Genomic DNA, 23,527 nt, shown 5'->3' with positions numbered 1-23,527 from the left:
GGAATATAGCAAGGAATGCAACATTGCGGGGAAGAGAGACTGTAGAGACATTGATGAGACGGAGGAGTGAGAGGAGTCCTTGTATTCATTATTCATTTGAGTAACAACGATATTTCTTACATAAGGTACAAAAAGAATATATGGATCCATTTCACCGTCCATTCATCCACAGTTACCATCCATCATACGTTTTTAAACCTTTTTTTTTTTTTCAGCGCCCAGGAGAACAAAAAGTCACAATCCTCTCAGCTTTGTTTACCGTCACAACAGAACGCTATGAGACGCGTCTCTTCCTCCTTCCCTCCCGACTCCTCCACTCCCCAAAACCACCTCCCCTCCCCACAGCCACCTCTAGCCCTTTCCCGCTGACTCAGCCTCATACACCACCACTCCACACATCACCACTACTAACGCTCCCTCTTTCACTTTCCCGCCGTCCACAATGCACATTCCACTTCATAATGGAAGACTTGATCATATATTCCTCACTGCCATCCATCTCTGTTTTATTTTATTCTATTCTACATATCCACTACCGTCAATCCTTCATTTTTTTTTTTTTCTCTCCCAGGATCACCAAACAGCCATACCAGTCGCACTCGCCACACACTCCACACACCACCACCATCACTTGTATCCTCTCTCAGCTGCCTTCTCAGCTTCTCACATTCCCCAAGTTGGGATATGCTATCTGTAGCACCCTCCTCCTTCAGTGCCTGACTATTCTTTTCCCTATCACAGTGCTCGCCCACCCCTCTCATTTCAACTCATCGTCTTCTAGTAGTGACATTTGTTATACTTACTGTTCTGCCTTGACTTCCATTGCTAATACTCGTGTTTTTGCTGGTACCAATATTTCTTCTGCTGCTGCTGTCACTATTCTTGTTACTGTTGTTATTATTGTTACTGCCGCTTCCATCGTCTTTGCCACTGCTACTTTACTACTACTACTACTACTACTACGACTACTACTACTACTACTAGTACTACTACTACTACTACTACTTTTACTTTTTTGACGACAAAAGCATAGTCAGCGGCAATAAATATGGCGAAATACTCCATGGTACACAATTCCCCCTCCAACACACACACACACACACACACACACACACACACACACACACACACACACACACACACACACACACACACACACACACACACACACACACACACACACACACGCACTGATACGAACTCTCGGTGTCGCTAACCTTCCGGGAACACCAAATATCCTTACCCCCTTACGTTCCTCCTCCTCCTCCTTCTCCTCCTCCTCCAACAAGACACCCTCGCGGACGCACATCTGATTTAACGCTCGACGCCGCCTCGTCCCTGCAAGCACCCGATACGCGTGATGTACACTCATGGAATATTCATCCCGGCGGAGTGGCTGCTATCGCTCCTCCTCGTCCTCCTCCTCCACCTCCTGTTCTTCCTCCTCCGCCAAGCGCCTGCCACTGACGTGATTATATACAGCGTGTCACTCTATTTTCCTGTGCTGGAGGATACCCTGGGCTTGGTTGTCTATGCTGCTGATGGTGCCTTGCGTGGCTTATGTTTTATGGTGTACGAGTAAGTCCCTTCATGCTTCTTGTGTTTCTTGGGGGACGGTAGTGTATTATGGTGTGTGTGTGTGTGTGTGTGTGTGTGTGTGTGTGTGTGTGTGTGTGTGTGTTTCTGTCCGTCTAGCCTCCTTCCTTTTCCCAGAATTTGCTTCCTCAGAGAACTTAGGGAAATTAGAGACGCATCATACGTAGACGTTTACCTTTTGACTCTCGACATCTGTCACCAGAGTCACTCTTTCTTTCTTTCTCCAATTTTGTGTCGCTCCATTGGCACGCATGATTGTTTGTCTTGATCTTCTCATTGTATTGTTCCTGTCGTTTCTTTTCTCCATCAGACGAAGCGTCGCACACACGGCATTGACAGACAGACAGACAGACAGGCAGACAAGAAAGGAGGAATAACGGTGGAAGTGAACTGTAAGTATCATTTCTTTTTCAGGTACGTTTTATAAAATTTAATAGGTGATACTGAAGAACGCTGTGATGGTGAAGCTGGTGGTGATGATTGAGTATGTGAGAGTAGCGAGAGAGAGAGAGAGAGAGAGACAGAGAGAGAGAGAGAGAGAGAGAGAGAGAGAGAGAGAGAGAGAGAGAGAGAGAGAGAGAGAGAGAGAGAGAGAGAGAGAGAGAGAGGAGGAGGAATACAAAGGAATACAAAGGAATACAAAGGAAAGCCAAACAGCAACAAACCTTTTGGTCCTTGCAAGGCTGTTTGGTAACTACTTCTAACTAGCTACAGTGAAGAGAGACAGGACAGCATAGCAGAAGGCTCCTCCCCACCCACCACTCCCTCCAGCTTGCGCTGGCATGGAAATAGTTGGGAAAAGTACCATGCAGTATGGAAAAACTGACATGGAAATTTTCATAGGAAAGGATGAAAGGAAGTTCTACTATTCACCCTACGGTGAACTCTATACGCCTATCTGAAAGTTAATACAAGTTATATTAAAACTGTTGAATAAGAGTTTAAATAGTGAATTTAGTAATTATTCGGACAAGAAGAGAGCTTGTTGGGGATTTGCTTTTAAATATTTGTCTATTTTATTTTTGAATGATTCAATAGTATTGCTGTTTACAATTTCGGCAGAAGTTTATTCCATATATTTACTATACGATTAAAGAAGAAATGTTTGGCCTCGTGGGATTTAAAACGTTTGGGTATAATCTTGAATCCATTATTTCTTGTTAGGTTAGAATGATCAATGGTAAAATAATTATGTGCATCAATGTTACTATATCCTTTGAACATTTTGAACACTTCAATTAGGTCTCCTCTTATCCTGCGCTTTGTTAAACTAAATAGGTTTAGTTCTTCCAGTCGTTCCTCATACGGCTTATTGCGCAATCTTGGAATCATCTTTGTGACTCTGCGCTGTATCTTTTCTAGTTTTTCAATGTCTTTTTTGTAGTATGGTGACCAGAACTGTACACAGTATTCTAGATGAGGGCGCACCAGTGAGTTATATAAGGCAAGTATAACCTTTTCTGATTTAAATTCAAAGGTTCTTCCAATGAACCCTACTAATTTATTTGCCGTCTTTACTGTTTCTGTGCAGTGTTGACTCGGCTTTAGGTCGTTTGACACAACGACACCAAGATCTTTTTCTTTATCAGCACTTGACAGTGGCATGTTATTCATTACATATCTCGCCTGAACATTGTTGCTTCCGATATGTAGAATTTTACACTTTTCTATATTGAATCTCATCTGCCATTTTTCTGCCCAGCTTGTTAGTTTATTGAGGTCACACTGCAGTTCCTGCCATTGTGACACAGACGTAACTCTACTTGTTATTTTGGTGTCGTCTGCAAATTTACTCATTTTGCAGTTTATCCCTTCATCAATATCATTTATGTACATTATGAAGAGTACTGGTCCTAATACAGAGCCTTGAGGAACGCCGCTATTTACCTTATGCCACTCTGACTCTTTTCCATTTATTACAACACGCTGTTTTCTGTCAGAGAGCCAGTCTCTCAGCCATTTCAGGGTGTTTCCGGCAATGCCGTGAGCTTTTACTTTACTGATGAGTCTCTTATGAGGAACAGTGTCGAAAGCTTTCTGGAAATCAAGGTAGATAATATCAACAGCTTTTGTCTCGTCATACGAGTTAAATACTTCATAAAAGAAGTCTAGTAAGTTTGTTAAGCAGGAGCGCTTGGTTCTGAAACCGTGTTGCGAATCCTTTATGATTTTATTTTCTTCTAAATATTTAACAATTTTATCTCTAATTATTGTTTCCATCAGCTTACACACTACTGAAGTGAGACTGATCGGCCTGTAATTGGCTGGGAGAGATTTATTTCCTTTTTTAAAGATTGGCGTGACATTTGCTAGTTTCCATTCGTGGGGAACTTTACCCGCTAGCAAAGTTTTATTGAATAAAATTGTAAGCGGTTTCACGAGCTCATTTCTTGCTTCTTTAAGAAGCCTGGGTGATATCTTGTCTGGCCCGGGTGTTTTGTTTACGTTCATGCTCTTTGTGACTGAGAGGATTTCACTTTCTGTGATGGTGAAGTCTGGCAGCGTGGTGCCTCGTGACTGAGGCGTGGGGGTCGGCAGACTGCCCTGAACATCCTCAGTCGTGAAGACGGTTGAGAAGTACTCGTTCAGGGTATTCGCCATGTCTGTTTCGCTTGTTATTTGTTTACCATTTTCTGTTATCAATGGACCAATCGTTGATGTTACGACCCTTTTTGCTTTTACATAACTGTAAAATTCTTTTGGGTTCGTTTTACATGAGTTCGCGATCTGAGCTTCGACAGATTTTTTGCTGCATTTGATCAGCTTTTTAGTTTTTCTACGTAATCTGTCATGCTCTAGTTTATCATCATTATTTTGTGTTAGTATGTATTTGTGGTACGCATTTTTCTTAGCCAGAAGGCAGCATCTAATTTCATTGTTCCACCATTTCGGTTTGGTGTTTTTTACCTTCCGTCTGTTTCGTTGCGGTACACACAAAAACGTAGTTTCATTTAACTTTTTAGCAAAGACTTCCCATGCGTTGTTTATGTCTGGTGTTTCCAGCAGTTCATTCCAGTCTATGGATGCAAGCTGCATGCGAAGTCTCTCAAAGTTAGCACGCCGATAGTCTGGCACTTTTTCTTTACTTTCGCTTACTTTAGCTTTGTCAAAATTTATGGTGAAAAGTAAGCTACGATGATCGCTGGAACTCAGTTCTGGTCCAATTTTTAGGTCTTTTACTGACTCTTCACCAGTTGTTAAAACAATATCTAGGATATTGTTACCTCTCGTCGGATGCATGACGTGCTGGTGGAGGGAGCTTTCAAGGATACTCCCGTAGAGATGCTGGCCTGCGTGAGCCGTCAGTGGTTCACCCCACCTCGTGACTGGAAGATTAAAGTCCCCCATAATTATGCAATTATTAACGCAGCAAATGTCCGCGATAAGGTCATAAAGTTTTTCGTCTGTAGCGGGTGACTGGGCTGGAGGACGATAGACGAGACCTAATGTTATTTTACGAGATTTATTTTCTAACTGGATGAAAGTGACGTCTATATTAGCAATGGCTGGGATCGGAAGTAAACGAGGATGAAGATTACTTTTTACGTAAAACATAACACCGCCTCCCGCACGGTGAGTTCTCTCGCAGCTAAAAATGGTGTAGCCAGGGAGTGAGTACTCAGCTAAGTAATCCCTGCTTGATGAATTTATCCACGTTTCCGTGACGCCTATGATGTCGTAGTTTTCAAGATAAATAAGAGCTTGCAGCTCATTTAATTTATTCCGTAAACTACGGGCATTGAAGTAACAAGCTCTGATCTTGTCTGAACCTGTGGATGAAATATTTAAGTTAGTGCTTACGACGCTGGTCCTGTTGCTGGCGCGCGCGCGTTTTTTGATCTGTGGAGACAAACTTTTTCATGGATTAGTCTGCCCATCCTGGCTGCTCCCACAGAGTTCAGATGAAGGCCGTCTCTCTGAAAGAGTCTGTGTTCATTATAAAAATCGTTCCACATGTTAAGGTACTCCACGTTTTCCTGTTGGCAGAGAGTCTTTAATCTGTTATTTATACTGAACGCAATGTTGTAGAACCTTGCGTTCGCGTTGATCCTCGGGAGAATGCCTGAAATTATAATATTATTTGATTTAGTCTTGTACTTGCGAATCATTTCCTTGTACTTCGCCATCAGTTCTTCTGATCGGGACCGCTGGACGTCATTTGTGCCTGCGTGGATAACATAAAGGGTGTTAGTTGTGGCGTCCTTGGTCGTGTCCTCGATGGCAGCAGTGATGTCCCCTAGGGAGGCTCCAGGAAGGCAGTACCTCCTCCTGCGAGACGGGACTCTTCCACAAAATTCCACCAGCTGTCCTCGGACGATCGAATCCCCCACAAGCCTGGTCTCTTCCGGTTCATCTATCTGTTCAGTCAGGATAGAAAAACGGTTATATGTCGTGGTGGGGAGGTGAATCCGGCGCGTGAATTGTCTTGATCCATTCCTGACCGGGGTGAAGGCTGTGTCCTGTGAGGGGGAGGGATCAGGTGAGGTGACAGGCGAGGCAGGAGAGGCTTGCGGGGGGGCGGAGCGTCGCTGCGTGGCAGGGGTCAGCAGCTGTTGTCTCGTGTCCGTGCCCGCGCCCACGCCCACGTTGGCTGTGATGAATTCCTGTAGAGAGTCAAAACTGTTTTTTAATTCGGTATACCTTCTGTTTCCTTCTGCCACTGCTTCTTCAAGGTGTGATCGCGTGTCACACAGTCTGCAAACAGGCCTTGAGAAGTAGTCACTGAAGTACTGCTTAGCGAACCTCCCGCTGCAATCTCTGCAAGATTTCAAATCAGAAGGCATTTTTAATGTAGTAGTATAGAATGTGAAGGCTACGACAGTTGGAGATGTGGAAATTTAAAAGTAATTAAGGGATTAGCGGTCAAGGGTCGGTCAAGGGGCGCTGGGTACTAATCCGGTCTCTGGGGAGGCGATGGTGCGCAGGTAAAGGAGGAGGAGGAGGAGGAGGAGGAGGAGGAGGAGGAGGAGGAGGAGGAGGAAGAGGAGGAGGAGGAGGAGGATTGGAATAGGTGCAAGGGTACGTGTGTGTGTGTGTGCGTGTGTGCGTGTGTGTGTGAACGAGGGGCGGCCCTTGGAGAGGAAAGAGGAGGCAAAACAGGAGGGAACAGGCTGACGTCATTCTGCCACCTGCTGGCCATAGTTCTTTCTCTGTGCTACATAAAATTGTAACAAGTTGGCGAAACTATCGCAGTCCTAGAAATCATAAAGAATTCTCAATAAAAACCTTCGCCGTCAGTTCACATATTTTTTTTCTTTATTTTCTTTCTTTTTTTTTGTGGAGTGAAAAGTATTCTGCATATTTGAGCCAGCCCATCTTTACTTTATTTCTCCCTCGTGCAGTTTCACTTTTTTCCTTTTCTTCTTTTTTCCCTTACACAGTGTACCTATTCAGACACTTTCCATCCCTTTTTGGCTCCTGTCCCATCCTTTGATCCCCTTCCTCACCGTGGGCGTTGAAATACCGGGCAATTACTCGTGTGTCCAGCTCTTCTCCCGCTAGCAACACGACACCTGGCAGCAAATTGATTTTGTTGCTGGTTCATCTTTTGTTCCTCGACTTAGTACTGAAACTCCACGCTTTTCAGTATGATCCAGAAACGTAGTGGCTGATATTTTAACGCTATTACTGACTATCGCTTCTACTTCTTTACTTGCTCTCCCTTTGCATGGTTATGAGATCAGCTTGTGTATAGATTTCTCAGCACTGTCTCCCGTTCACATCTGCGGTACGAATATCTGGGTAAGTGCCAAGCATGCAACGTTAACCGGATGCTGCGAAATTTAGTGAAAATGGACGAGAAGTGTAGGAGAGCAGCAATACACATTTCTCCATTTACTCCTTTTATCCCTTTCGTGGTGTCAGAAAGTGAAGGTATGGAAAACAATTCCAAGCCTTCCAAGCTTTGCTATGTTTTTTATTTGTTTTTGTGGTGTTATGAAGTTGATATAAGTTTCATCAGAAAAAAGGAAAGGCAAAAGGAGGTGATAGGTCACTGCATACGACGATGAGGCAGTAAGAGAATGAAAAAAGGATATCGTGGCTCCTAACTCTGGTAATACCTCTATAATGTACTGTTAAGCTGTTCTTCTGGCCCTTTTCCTGTTGCAGATTGAATGTGCTAACCACCTTAGTGCGGGAGTTGAGTAGCCCTTGTATTGCGTGTTTCGTCCCTGCTCATGATATTTGGACTGATAAAGTGAAGGTCACACAGGAAGAAAGAGGGATGAGACAAGAAGTGGGAAGGAAAGCAGTAGAGGGATGAAAGGAGAAGAAGCGAAAGGGAATGAATTAGGGGTGATAGTGGAAGAAAGAAAAGGGGATGAGAAAAATAGGAGAGGAGGCAATGATTGAAAGATGAGAGTGAATAAGAACTGAGGAAGGGAAAAGTAAAGGAAAAGAGAGAGAAGAGGAGGATAGGAAAGAGAGAGAAAGAGGACGATTGGAGGGTGAAAGTGGATAGGGAAGGAGGGGCAGGGTCCCTTGCCATCTTTCACTGATAAATCCACTCGGGCGTGTATTCAAGGATGTGAAAATAATGTGGTGGAGGCCATAAATAAACCCCAGTGTATTTCGGAAGGGCCGTCCCTCCCGTTCGCCTCGTCAGAGATTTATAGAATTTCAGACATTAGCCGCGTAAACTCGATATTACAAAGTCCCACATAAATTTCCACAGCAGACGGAACGGGACGCAGCTGCCACTAAGCTATGCGTCGCCTGCGTGCTCCCTCCTTCCTTCCCCCCTCCCTCCCTCGACTTCACTTCGTTCCTTTCCTCCTTCCCCACATCTCCCCTCCTCCTCTCTCTCCGTCTTTCCTTCTCTTGCTCTCCTTCCTTCCTTGTTCCAATCCTCATCTGTTCTCCTCTCCCTCTTCCTCCCTTCCAATTCCCTCGCTTTCTATCCACTTCCCTCGACTACCATTCCCTCCTTCATTCCCTCTCCTTTAGCTCCTCTTCCTTCTTCCTTCTCCGTTCTTCTTTACCCTTCACTCTCACTGCCTCTATCGCACACTCACAGACACACCACCACCACCACCACCACCGCACGCCTTTCCTTATCCCTCTCCCTCTCCCTCTCCCTCCTCTCCCTTATCATCCCACGCCCCAAGCTTGCCCCAACATCACCGCTACTTCTCTATCCCACCATTCCCTCTCCCACCTCTCCCTCCTATCCCCATCTCACCTCTCCCACAACCCAGTAGTCGTCCTCATTAAGTTGCAACTGTGAGATACTGCCAATAACCGAAGGCAAAGCGTCTTGAGCCTATGAGAACTTTGACACACACACACACACACACACACACACACACACACACACACACACACACACACAGAGAGAGAGAGAGAGAGAGAGAGAGAGAGAGAGAGAGAGAGAGAGAGAGAGAGAGAGAGAGAGAGAGAGAGAGAGAGGAGGGAAGAAACCTATGCAATTTAGAGGGAAGCCGAGAGACAGGTAGATCTACAGTGCAGGCCGACGTGTGTCTCGCTCTTTGGACTTTTTGCTCTCCTGCAGTTAGTTAATTTATATACAACCTTTTTACCGCATTCCGTGATTTTCACTCCCCTGTGGACTATTTTTTTTTCTTTTTCTTTCTTGGTTCCTTGCGTTGAGCATCATTTGAACGATAAAAATAAAATGTATGGCTAAAAGAAGATAAGGCAAGTTGTTAGACGATTATAGCTCCATAATTTCCTCCTTACCTTCTAATCATTTCACTTGTCTCTTCCATGGTAGTTAACGTCGATAGAGTAAAAGAACAAGTTTCGAAAAGTTTCTCGCTATATCATCAGAAATTTATTTATTAATTTATTTTTATTGAAGTTATCTTTGTCCAGGCATTGTTTTCTGCCCTGACTCGGAAAGTTAATTTGATCACGCAACTGCCATGCTCCTGTCAGCTGTGGACAAAGGCCTGCTTGACGATTCTCTTCAATAATACCCAACTAACCGCTCCCTTTACCTCCCCTTCGTCTCTCTCTCTCTCTCTCTCTCTCTCTCTCTCTCTCTCTCTCTCTCTCTCTCTCTCTCTCTCTCTCTCTCTCTCTCTCTCTCTCTCTCTCTCTCTCTCTACAAGAATCTGATCTGAAATTTGTGTATATATCAAAGCAGCTTCCTCCTCTTGAATCTCTGTGCCATTTCCGTCCACCTCCTCCCTGCACTCAAACGCAGCGCATTTATCACTTCGACAACCCTTGTACATAAACGCTCCTGTTATGAACTTCCACATGCACTTGAAGGTCAGAACGAGAAGTAATAGTAATTCTTCTCAACCATCCGCCTCCTTGCACTGTTTTCTGGATCCCTCACGCAGGCTTACATCTTCACTTTGTTGTGTTGCTTAGTTCACGCCTGTTGCTCCTCTGGATGCAGGAATAGTGTTCCTCCGTGCCACCTCAGAGTCTCCAGAATACGAGGCTCGGTACTCATTATTATGCCTCTTTGTCCATGTATCTAACGCAAGAGTTAACCATTATCTTCACCTCTTTGTTGCTCTCACTCTGAAGTTTTGTAAAACTGTCGTTTTTAATTAAGTTTCTTTGTTCATGTAACCCTGCTGTTAACCATTATATGCATGTCTTTGTCTTTTCTTACGTGGAAGCTTCGTTAAAGTATGTCTTTTTCCAATACCTCTCCTTCCGCAGACTGTATTATCATGTTACTCAAATAATAAGTTTAGCATTTTACTCATGTATTCTTTGTCTTTTCTCATGAATACGATCTTTGCTTCTGTACTGAGTCCTTGATCAGTGCTTGTCAAAAGAAAAAGAAAAAAAAAAGAAAATAAAAATATATTTGTTTAGAAGACATGAAGACAGACAGACAGGCAGGGTAGCAGACATCATCATCAGTGAAAACCACACGCCAGGGAGTGTCTTGCTTGCGCCCACCCGCTGACTCCATTCCTAAAGTTTTCCCCGAGCGAGTTTCCACGAAGACAAACTTGCCATTTTGAGCACCTCTCGACAGGATGAGTCAACCTGTTCCCACCACAAGGGATTTTTTGGATGTTCTCTTCGTGTGTTCCTCTCAGGGTCGCCTTTCAAGGGTGCAGCGCAGAGTGGAGGACGTCTGTGAGGTGTGCCGCATGCTCATATACCTTTAGTCGTTTTTCACGGATTGTGTAGCAGCCAGAGATACAGTTTCACGGAACTGTCTCCGATTTCATACAAGGTTGTGCAGTGGACACTTTATAATTCTTCGAGAACATGTGTCACATCAATTCGCTTCTCGAGGTCGTCGTTTTGTGTCCGTGTCTAGAAGTCATAAAGTAGAAAAAAAAAAAGAGCAAAAACGTGTTGAGGGCTTCGTATATCTCCTTCACAGATATCGACGATACCATAAGATCGTGATTAATGACGTCATAACATCCCGAATGACTTCTGACAAGCTCCACCATTGCCTTGAGCTACGAGTGTGTTGTCAAGGAATGTGATGCTCCTCTATATTTCAAACATCCTCACCACAAGCAAAAAAAAAAAAAAAAAAGTTATTTTATTGTTCAGGCAGCCAAAGAAAAACATCACACTTATAGAAGAAGCAAAATTAGACATTCATGGATAGTTTCATAGAAAATATAAAATAAGTTTCCTAGAAATTCATTAACAATACACACAGTTTTATGGGCCAAGAAATATAAAGAAACTAAAATAAACATTTTTACAGAAAACGGTATATATTCTTGTCAATAATTAATGAAAAATTACTCAGTGGTGAACTCCATTAAATGAACTTGAAAATTAGTAATTATAAACAAGCGACTAGAGCCAAAAGACAGCGAAGATAAATTATACACAAATACAAAAATCAGTAAAGGGGGAATAGCAAGTCATAGACTAAACGTAGAAGAATCGGAGACTCAATAAAGAATCTACAAATAAAAGAAAAATTACCGACAAGAAGATCGAACACACACACACACACACACACACACACACACACACACACACACACACACACACACACACACACACACACACACACACACACACACACACACACACATGAAAAGCAAAAAAAAACACGCAAATAGTAGCACAGGAGAACGTGAGATTAATGTGACGTGAATTTATGACTACAGCACGTTTGGCAGAAATACACTATGGGGGAAAAACGTAAACACACACACACACACACAACACACACACACACACACACACACACACACACACACACACACACACACACACACACACACACACACACACACACACACACACACACACACACACACACACACACACACACACACATTTATCACAAGTCACCTAGTTCAGAAACCTGCGCCTCCCTGGAAGATGGATATCAGGACGGCATAATCCAATCCTTTGAGGTGACCTCCCTCTCTCCCTCTCCCTTTCCCTCTCACTCTTCCCCGATAGGACACGAAGGAGACACCCAAGGACCCCAACAGACGCATTCACCTCCCGTCCTCGTCCTCTCCCCAGGAGGTCCATGTTCGGGGTATCGGGAAAAAATGTACTAAAAACGTATCATGTTTCAATTTTATTTTTCCCGTGACTAGGTATGTGCGTGATTTTCTTTTCTTGCTTTCCTGTTTTATTCTTGTGTTTTCTTTTTCTGTCTCTTTTGTTTATTTTTCGGTTGTTTTCTGTTTTTTTCTTCCGTCAATCTTCTCTTGCTTTTCTCTTTGATTCCTGGATTTCTGCTTGTATCTTGCTTTTTCATTCGTTCGTTCTTGTTTGTTTTCTATAGTTTTCTTCTTGTGTCATTCCTGCCTTGCCTCCTCCGTTCCTTAGTTCACGTATTTCTGCTTCCTCTTCTTGTTCTCTGTCTTCTTTTCTTCAGTTTTGTCTCTTCTTTTTTTACTTCTCTATTTTTCCCTTTTCTTTCTTACTTTATTCGTTTTTCCTTGCTATATTTTTCGCGTTTGTGTCTCCTCTTTTTCTTCATTATCGCCCTTTCTTTTCTCAGTACTTCATTTTTTGTCCTGTTTCTTCCACCCTTGCATCCACTGAACTCTCCTCCTTTTTTTATTTCATGGCTTAATTCTCTTCTTTCTCTTGTCTTTATTCTTTCAGGTCTTCATAAATTCACTTTTTTTAATTTTTTTTTATTTTCTTCTTTCATCTCGTTTCTTTTTTTTCGGCATTAACTTTACTTTCTTCTACCACCACCACCACCACCTTTCTTCCACACCACCACCACCACCACCAACAGCACCACCACCACCACCAGCACCACCAGCACCACCACCAGCACCACCACCACCACCACCATCACCTCCTCCTCCTCCTCCTCCTCCTCCTCCTCCTCCTCCTCCTCCTCCTCTTCTTCCATCTTTCTTTCTGTTTCTCATTTTTCGTTCGTGTTGTTTATGCAGAAACATACCAAAATATATGCAAAAAAAAGTACAAAAGGAAATCGAAATGAGAAAGTGAGTTAATGCGAGCGAAAGTAACGGAATAAGAGATGGGGGAAGAGGAAGAAGTGGTAAAAACAAAGAGAAACTGTGAACCGAAAGAAAACGGAACGAAAAGGAGGGCTGAATGGCATAAGAACATAAGAACATAAGAAATAAGGGAAGCTGCAAGAAGCGACCAGGCTTACACGTGGTAGTCTCTGTATGAAACACACCTACCTATTTCCATCTGTTATCCCCATCCATAAACTTGTCTAATCTTCTCTTAAAGCTCTCTAGTGTCCTAGCACTAACTACATGATTACTGAGTCCGTTCCACTCATCTACCACTCTATTTGAGAACCAATTTTTTCCTATCTCCTTCCTAAACCTAAATTTGTTTAAGCTTGAACCCGTTATTTCTTGTTCTACCCTGGTTGCTGATCCCAAGAATTTTGCTTACATCTCGCTTGTTATAACCCTTATATCACTTAAAGACTTCTATCAGGTCCCCTCTTAACCTACGTCTCTCTAGAGAATGTAAATTTAACAGCATCAACCTCGCCTCGTAAGGAATACTCCTCATCCCCTGTATCCTTTTAGTCATTCTCCTTTGTACTGATTCTAATAGACCTATATCTTTCCTGTAATGTGGGGACCAGAACTGCACAGCGTAGTCTAGATGAGGTCTGACCAGCGCCAAGTATAACTTTAATATTACTTCCGGCCTTCTACTTTTAACACTCCTAAAAATGAATCCTAGTATCCTATTTGTCTTGTTTCTGGCTTCTATGCATTGTTTCCCTAGACGGAGTTCAGAGCTAACTATAACTCCTAAATCTTTCTCGTACCCTGTACCTACCAGAGTTTGGTTGTTTAATGTGTACCTATTGTGTGGGTTTCCTCTACCTACGCTAAGCACTTTGCATTTATTGATATTAAATTGCATTTGCCATCTATCCGTCCATTCATTCATTCTATCTAAGTCTGCCTGCAAGGCGATGGCATCCGATTCTGACCTAATTAATCTACCTATCTTTGTGTCATCCGCAAATTTACTAACATCACTACTAATTCCACTATCCAAGTCATTGATATATATTAGAAATAACAATGGCCCTAATACTGATCCCTGTGGCACCCCACTAATTACATGACCCCACTCGGATTTCGAGCCTGTCGCCTGTTACCAAGCCATGACCCTATCCAGCCTAACACCTTCCCATCTATCCCGTGTGCCCTAACCTTTCTCAGGAGCCTTTGATGGTGTACCTTGTCAAATGCTTTACTAAAGTCCAGATATAAGATATCATAACTATCACCATTATCTACTGCCTCGTACACCTTACTGTAAAAACTTAACAAGTTTGTCAGGCAAGACTTCCCCTTCGTGAAGCCATGCTGTGACTGATTTATCAAGTTATGTTTGTCTAAATGTTCCCTAATGTTCCTCGCTATTATTGATTCTAACATTTTACCTACAACTGAAGCTGACAGGTCTATAATTAAACGCTAAAGTTTTATCTCCTTTCTTAAAGATGGGTACTACATTAGCCTGCCTCCACATTACTGGTACCTCACCCGACTCCAGTGATTTCCTAAAGACAGAAACTAACGGCTCACTAATAATCTCTTTACATTCCTTAAGTACTCTGGGATATATTTCATCAGGTCCTGGTGACTTGAACTTTTTTAGCCTATCTATCTCCTGTTCCACTATCTCCCTAGTTATGGAAATATGTCAGCTTCTCATTCTCATCTGCTCTAAACACCTGTACACTATCTGGCATATCCAGCATGTTTTCCTGGGTGAAGACAGTTAAAAAATAATCATTCAGAAGTTTACTTATCTCCTCCCCAGAACTAACCAGCTCCCCATCTGCTGCCTTTAATGGACCTACAGTATCCTTATTCTTCGTCCTGTATACCTGATAAAATCCCTTGGGTTCCGTCTTCGCCTGGCTGGCTACCTTTAATTCATAATTGTCCTTAGCTTTCCTCGTTAACTTCCTGACTGTTCTAACTAATTCATTATATTGTGTCCTTGAAACTTCTTCATCTGCCCTTAATCTCTTATATATACTTCTCTTACGCCCTATATAATGCTTTAACCTAGCAGTCATCCATTTAGGGTCATTTTTTTGTGATCTTATTGTTCTATACGGGATATTTGCTAACTGACCTGTATGAACTTTATCTACGAAATATTTATACAATTTATCTACATTTACTTCACCTAATCCCCTCATCTCGTCCCCTACCATCCTCTCCACTCCCTCATCTACTCGCCTCGACCTCACCTCTCTCATTTCAGCATGACCTGACATTCCAACATACTCGCACCTTTCTCCCCCCCCTTCCTCTTTCCTCCTCCCTTCCGGACACATCTTCCCTCCTCTTGTCCTACACCCTCACGCCTCACCTCACCTCTCTCATCCTGCCTTATCTCTCTGAACTCCGTCCCTGACCTGACCTCACCCTGCATCCTTTGCCAGTCCACTCCTTGGAGGTACCTTTTTAATTCTTCAAAATCTGCTCTCCTAAAGTCAGGTATTTTACTAGTGTTTTTGTTTCTAACAGTTTCTTCCCATTCTAAATTGTACCTAATTTCCCTATGGTCACTGTTATCTAGCTGTCCTCCAACCTCTACCTGCGTGACTGCTTCCTCCCTGTTAGTAAGAATTAAATCTAGAATATTATTCCCCCTCGTGGGTTCTACGACTACCTGTTTTAAAAAATTATCCTGAATTACCTTAAGAAATTCCTCTGCTTCCTTGTTAACCACAATCAGACTCCAGTCGATATTCCTAAAATTAAAATCTCCTACCACACATACCTGACTGTACCTGCCTGCTCTATTCAATTCCTGCCACAGTGAGGTGTTAATTTCCTCTGTACTGGTCGGTGGTCTGTAAACTACCCCTAGTACTACTGACTGCGATCCTTCCTTAATATCGACCCATATCGACTCTGCTTTGTTATCTGTTTTAATTCTACTGTTAATACAACACTGTAATGTGTCCCTAACGTATAACGCGACGCCTCCTCCTCTCCTGTTTTCCTTATCTTTATAGAACATTGTATACCCATCTATCTTAACCTCTGGATTAAATACTTTTCCTGACATATCTAACCAAGTTTCAGTTAAAGCAATGATATCAAATTTCTCTACGCTCGCTATTCCTCTAAGCAAGTCTATTTTATTCAGAATACTTCTACAGTTTGTGTAGTAAACACTTAAGCTATTTCTCACCTTCCCTGAGCTAGCTAACTTTATAGATTTAACTAATTTGCCCCTCGCCTTCTCACTACCCCTTCTTCCCTCCATGCATGGGAAAATAGGAGAAATAAGGACCTATTGGGTATGACCTCCAGAGAGAGAGAGAGAGAGAGAGAGAGAGAGAGAGAGAGAGAGAGAGAGAGAGAGAGAGAGAGAGAGAGAGAGAGAGAGTTCTGTATGTGACAAGGTGACGAATTTACATACTCAGGAGTCGATATCAGACGTTAATCTCGTGAACCTCTTAAGGAAGTAATTAGCAAGGCGCTATAGTAGTTTAAGTGCCCTGATTTTTGGATTGTGGATGTTAGGGGTGCAGTGTGAGGTGGTGGAGCATAGAAGAAACGGGTGAGGTCGGGAGGGATAGAGATGTAGCGTGAGGTGATGGATGGTAGGAGGTGAAAGATAGAGATACAGTGTGAGGTGAGGAGGGACAGGTAGAGTGTGAAGTGGTAAAAGTTAAGAGATGCATTGGGAATTGCCTGAAAACAGAGATGCAGGCGTGAGGTCGGGGAGGTTTGAGGTGTAGTGTGAGCTGGTGGAGGATTGGAATGCAGCGTTAGATGGTGAAAGTTAAAAGGTGCAGTGTGAGGTGCTGAGTTTACAAGTGCAACCTGAGGTAGTTTCAGGATTGGAATATCCTGATTTTGTGGAGTGAGAAGGACATAGGTCTCCGTAAGATTGGTATGGGGAGAAGTGAAATGTTAATAGTTTATTTGGTACCTTTTAGGGTTTAAGAGCTAAATGTTATCTTTTAGGTGTTAGAATGTGGATGTTTTAGAAATTAAGGGTATTCTTTATGGTACAATTATGCATTATTTATGTGTAGAAAGTTCTGATATAATGGCATGTATATAAAAAAAACTGATGAAAAATAACTATGAGGTAATAGAGATTTTTTTATAAGCTGCATTAATCTGATCTAAACTTAAAATAAACACAAGCTAATGTAAAGTAAGCACAATCTAATCTAACTTAAATGACCTTTAGTCAAGAAGTTTAGCATAAAAATATAATTACCAGTTTTTGAGGACTAATGAAAATAGAAGCGGGAGCTCTGTGTGTGTGTGTGTGTGTGTGTGTGTGTGTGTGTGTGTGTGTGTGTGTGTGTGTGTGTGTGTGTGTGTGTGTGTGTGTGTGTGTGTGTAAGCGATGGCTTGCCTTGTAGAACTGTGAATGTGAAGGACCGCTGCACGAGTCACTCACTCATTCTGTAACGGTCGATGAACTAAATGACAAATGTACACCTCAACTGAAACATGTAAAGGTATTGATTTTAACGTTAAATTATTTTGTGGTACGTCTGATATGTGTTTGGTGGCGTGACAAGAACTCGGCCACGCCCTCGATTTAGCGTGAAGTATTAATGAGGTCACCTGGACTTGTGCGCGAAACACTTGGAAGATACAAGGACAATTAATGTATGAGTAAAAATGAAGTCACATGAATAATAGATATTCTGCATACGAAAAAAAAGGTATTTAACATACTTATCAGTTAAATTCTACTTGTCAAAAGGAATATATGTGGTAATAAGTAGAATTACTGTGCATTCACCGAGCAGACAGACTCGAGGAGGCACATTTGAAGTGTTCTTATAACGTATATGAATCGCGTAGATATGTTGTAGTAGTTTTATTTATTTACTTTTGTATTCAATTTATAATATTAAATAATTTGATACAAAATTTTTTTTTATTTTTTTTTTTATTTTATTTTATTTGATTTATTTATTTATTTATTTATTTTTTTTTTTGTATTAAAGGAAGAAATGAAAATAACTTACAATAAATATTGTATAAAAGTAATCTTCTTACTTATATGAAATCGATACTAACACAAACATTAAACCTTATGCTAGATAGATTAATAGGTAGGTACATAGATAGTTAACGTATTTTTGCCACGTGCACATTCATGAGTTAGCCATAAGCTTGCTGGACCAAAATTGCTCAGCAATAGTTGTGCTTAGGAAATTGGAGACAATATGTCATAGCTCTTGTTGTATGTGTATGTATATAGCAGTAAAGGCATGACTGACGACTTCAGCGAGAACTTTTCACAGAATGTTTTACTTGGGCAGTTTTGATAGTTTAATCAGTGTTTCTCTGATTTTTTACAGTTTTGGGGTACATTAAACGTTCATCAATCGAAGCAGAGAGTCGTTTATTGACATTAAAACTCTGAAAAATTAGACATCATGCAATCGTAAGGTGACATTTTGATGTTGACTAGAAAATATGCTCCAGTGCACCTTATTTTACAACTGTTCGTCTTGTGTAAACCACAGGACACGTCATGAATTTTCCTGCATAGAAATGCTTTATATGAGACAATAGATACAATTTAGGAAATAATTTTGTTAAAAGCTAAATATTACGAGCGGTACAAGTGATCAGCTTCAAGAGATATTTTACACTTCTGAGTAGTTTCTGATGAAGTGGTCGGCAATTTTATGCATCTTGCAAGGAAGACGTTAGTCTGGCATTAATGAGATACCTTTTTAGGTTAATCAAGTAAGTACGATGTTCTTCCTGCTCCCATTGTTAAGCCTGTAATCACATTATACCCCAGGCAACACTCGCCTGAGGACCACTTCAATTCTTTCACTGTTAGACAATTTTTTTCTCTATCACCACCATCTTTTCAGACACTTTTTTTACTACATTGTCTTTAAGTTGCTATGTAGTTAAGAAAAGAGAATAATCGCCTGATTCTCTCTCTCTCTCTCTCTCTCTCTCTCTCTCTCTCCTCTCTCTCTCTCTCTCTCTCTCTCTCTCTCTCTCTCTCTCTCTCTCTCTCTCTCTCTCTCTCTCTCTCTCTCTCTCCTCTCTCTCTCTCTCTCTCCTCTCTCTCTCTCTCTCTCTCTCTCTCTCTCTCTCTCTCTCTCTCTCTCTCTCTCTCTCTCTCCTCTCTCTCTCTCTCTCTCTCTCTCTCTCTCTCTCTCTCTCTCTCTCTCTCTCTCTCCTCTCCTCTCTCTCTCCTGTGCCTTCATGTACAGAACATTTTTTTCGTACTTTGAACTACCATAACAGTAAAGGAACAATCCACACAATACATTATTCTCACCTGTATTCCAAGCAACATACTACAGAAACACGGCTTAAACCTTTTGACTACTATTTGGTACATCTTTCTTTAATTGCCAATCACTCTGATATATTTTTTTTCTTGTTCTATAACCACCTCCGATCTTTAAACTGGCTAGAAATTGCAAAATATGCTCTTTTTCATATCTCACTTTCTTGTAGATTCTTCTAAAGATTTCATGCCTTACGTCTGGTTCTGTTAATTGACCCCCATGCTATAATTCCCACCGCCCGTTTCCTCGATACTCTAATATGCTGATCCCCTCTCGCTCAATATGGCCACGTGGTACTCTCCTCCATCATGCAAGAGTAACATTGCATCACCGGAATAACTCCCATTACTCCACATACATCGCATACATTCCGGTGACGTACATTTACAGCACCTCTCATCACACGGCGCCGTCACACTTAAATGAACGTCTCATCACTTTCCGTTGCAAAATTTCACGATATAATGCTTACATCATCCCTAATTGACGTGACCTCCATCACCTTTAACGCCATGACAGCAGCAAAGAGTGCGACGCTCTTTCCATTCTCTCCTCCGGTTGTCTGTTATTCATCGAGCATTGCGGAATACCGTGACAAATTAAGCTGGAAGGCAACACATCACGTAAATCATACAATGTAATCCATTGCACGCCACAAAATCACTGAAGAAATTTATTATATTTCTGACACTAATTACTGGGTTCACGTCTGAAGAATAAGATAATACGGCTTACCTTCGAAGTACTCCAGTAAATATAAGGAAGTGCAGAGGGTCATCACAAAGGCATACTATAATGTATTTCAAGATTAATAAGTGGCAAGAAACCGCATTGCTAAAATATGATTTGTTGTCTTCACCAGAGGATTCGCCACTAAAGAACTAAATAATTCTAGCCTAAAAGACTAGAATGGGAAATCAGTTCGAACAAATTCTCCGGGAAGTCAAGCTTATAAAATATTTGAAGTGAAGGCTTCGTCAAGGGAAATGCAAAATAAATACTCCAGGCAGAGGAAATTTATGATTATAATGCTGTAAAAATTTGGACTGAGTATACCAAGACAAATAAGGAAAACATTAACATTAGAATGCAAATACCGCAGAAATACAGCCCTTGAAAGTGAAGCTAAATCAGAGGTAATCATGACGAAGAGGGCCCTACTAGGAAGGGGCACTGCATATGTCACCTAGTAACGGGCATTACCTACACAACATAAAAGGAGCGTGTATGTGTGACTCTGAGGTGTTCGCCGGTATGGCTGAATAGCGTGCCGCATGGTTGTAGTCTGAACGGAATTTGTTGAAAAGGTGCAGGCTCATGTGTAGGTAAGAGGAGTTTCATAGATTTCAGTCTGGTCTTATGATTATGGCAAGATTTTGAGGGTCAGGCGTGTGTGTGTGTGTGTGTATGTGTGTGTGTGTGTGTGTGTGTGTGTGTGTGTGTGTGTGTGTGTGTGTGTGTCTGTGTGTGTGTGTGTGTGTGTGTGTGTGTGTGTGTGTGTGTGTGTGTGTGTGTGTGTGTTCCGTGATGTATTTTTGATAACCAACAGTCGGAAGTCATATACATGTAATAGTAATGATTAGAGGTTGTGGTGTCAAAATGTCATGTTCACTAAAACCTATAGCACTGAAATATTTCACCAATGAAGCCTCGCCTCAAACTGCCGGGACAAAGTAAGATACCTGTGCTGCTGAATATGAATCTGGAATGAGCCGCAGTGTGTCTGTCTGGTGATATGAAACTGGGGCAACACCTCATGGTGAGGTGAGGCAGCAGGGCCATTGCACATAGCTCACTCAGGGGTAGGCAATATGTTTTTTTTTTTTTTATTTGTTTTTTTCTGAATGTCAAGGAGTCTGACTAAGGCAAAGAGTAGAAAAAATGTCAAATAAATAAATAGATGAAATAAATAAATAAACGAAAATACGGGAGGAAAATCAAAACAGTTTCGTTTTCTGTCGTGTTAGATTTCCAGGTGAACCTCCAGAAGCCTTATCTGAGCTTGAAAGCAAGTCTGATGTTTGGACTTTAATAATCCGCTCTGACAGAATGTTGTTCCATTGTTCCACTATTTTCAACCATTTTCTATGGGACAAGGGGGTTGAATGAAGAACCGTTCTCAGATCATCTTGAGAGCTGCAGATTGGAATTTAGATGTTCTGAGTCGTCTCCGCCAGTTTTTCTCTCTTCACCCAGCTGTTAACTCTGTACAGGGGCCTTATCCGCCCATACATGGAGTATGCTCCACTCATACCACTCTTTTAGATAGGGTAGAATCAAAAGCTTTTCGTCTTATCAACTCCTCTCCTCTGTCTTCAGCCTCTTTCTCATCGCCGCAGTGTTGTATCTCTTGCTATCTTCAACCGCCAACTGCTCTTCATGCCTACTGCTCTTTTGATCCTGCTAACTGCATGCCTTCCCTCCTCCCGCGACCTCACTGCACAAGACTTCTTTCTCTCACCACTATTCTGTCCATTTCTCTAATGTAAGAGTTAACCAGTATTTTCAGTCATTTTATTCCTTTCTCTGGTAACGTCTGGAACTCCCTGCTTGCCTTTATATTTCCACCTTTCCTATGACTTGAACTCTTTCAAGAGGGAGGTTTCAAGACACTTATTATGAAATTTTTGACTACCGCTTTCGACTCTGTTCGGGGACCGGCACCTCAGTGAGGTTTTTTTATTACAGTTTTGCTGCCTTTGGCCGGTGCCTCTCCTACATAAAAATCATGTACGAAGTTTAAGGGTGTGTTTAATGTATCAAAGAATATGACAAGAATATGATCGTGTTTAGTTTGTTGTTGGATGTTTCCTGTCTTAGAATAAGGTTGTTGATCCTCAACGTGAAACGAGATAGGTGAGGTTTGGATCAGAGGAGTGTGAGTAGGACATTAGATGATTGTCTTCGCCTTTCAGTGGTCCAGTGAATTCAGTGTAATCTTTTTTTCTAATATAAGGAGGATTTTCAGCTTTTCAGAATGCGGCAAAGAAAACAAACTATGGAAAAGAGAGAAAAATATCCACCGGGGAAAATTTAATTTTTCACTTTTTTTTTTTTCCATAAGACATCTGAACTTGAATGAATGAACAAACTGAGAAACAACCTGGTGGTGTTAGAGATCTGCTACTACGTAGGAAGTTTAGTTAAAGAAAATGACACGCACTTTATTTAGCTATAAATATGTGATTTTTATTTATTTGTTTATTTATTTACTTATTTATTTGTACGAGATCTTACCGTTTTCAAGACGGTAAGATACAGGCCACTCAGGAACCTAGAAATGTTTAGCTTGTGGTATCATTTATCAAGTCTACATAATTATAGAGGACGACACTTGCTACACTCTTATGTCCCATGAACTGACACGCGCTATATTTACCGTGTTTTATATAATATTCCGAAAACTTCCAGCCAGACGGCCCCATGGGGTTATATCATTTTCCCAGAAGTGTTTTTACCGTGGCGGCAGGTGAGTTTACGTCGTGGAATGGTTTTATCTTGATCAAAAAAATAGTTCAGCGGACAGGATATATATAGTCCGCTTACTTTACGTAGGTAGCTTCTAAAGACGGTGTTAAATAAAAGAAGCATTGAAGAAGTAAGAGCATTGTCCATATTACATGGTTAAGATACATGGGGTTAAATGAGGGGAACAGATAACCGGGGAATTAGTGGTTTATAACGGGGGCATCTACTGAACCATAAATGCTACTACTAATCATAACTGACGTGTGGGAAGACAAGGTATAAGAGAGGACAGTTATGGTGATCCTACAGGCGTAGGCGTTGCGGCAGGTGCAGTGCAGGCTCGCGAGGCTCTCCGTGTGGGAGACGCCTGCGTTTAGATGATGTCTCCATGGCAACGAGATAATCACCATTTCAATACTTATTAACGGATTTTTATTATTCTTATTATTTTTTATTTATATTAACCTCACATGCATCATTTTCTTTATGCAAGCACAAGATTTAACGTAATATATAAGTGTTCAAATTATGAGAATAATGGAAAAACAGTTATAGCCAAGCATGGAAGACTACGTGTAACCCGATGATTTTATTTTTATTTTATTGGTGATCGCTATTACTAGAATGAGTGACTGTAGGTGAAGCAATCAAACAATTATATGAAATTCGCAGAAATTAGTATTAATCACATCTCTTTTATGTGATATCAGTCATAATTTAAAAATGAACCCAAATGTGGATCAG

At 41.6% G+C, this 23,527-nt stretch overlaps 1 long non-coding RNA gene across 1 annotated transcript in view; it reads left to right on the top strand.

The window, feature by feature from the left end:
• LOC135103983 (uncharacterized) overlaps window positions 1-23,527 on the top strand; it is a 374,035-nt gene that overhangs the window by 138,030 nt on the left and 212,478 nt on the right. The window contains exon 3 of the long non-coding RNA XR_010270261.1: window positions 1,907-1,988. This is a non-coding gene — a long non-coding RNA (uncharacterized LOC135103983). The remainder of the gene's footprint in view (window positions 1-1,906; window positions 1,989-23,527) is intronic.

This window comes from Scylla paramamosain, chromosome 10, assembly GCF_035594125.1.
Source record: "Scylla paramamosain isolate STU-SP2022 chromosome 10, ASM3559412v1, whole genome shotgun sequence".
Lineage (NCBI taxonomy): Eukaryota > Metazoa > Arthropoda > Malacostraca > Decapoda > Portunidae > Scylla > Scylla paramamosain.
This window is presented reverse-complemented; position numbering and strand designations above follow the sequence as displayed.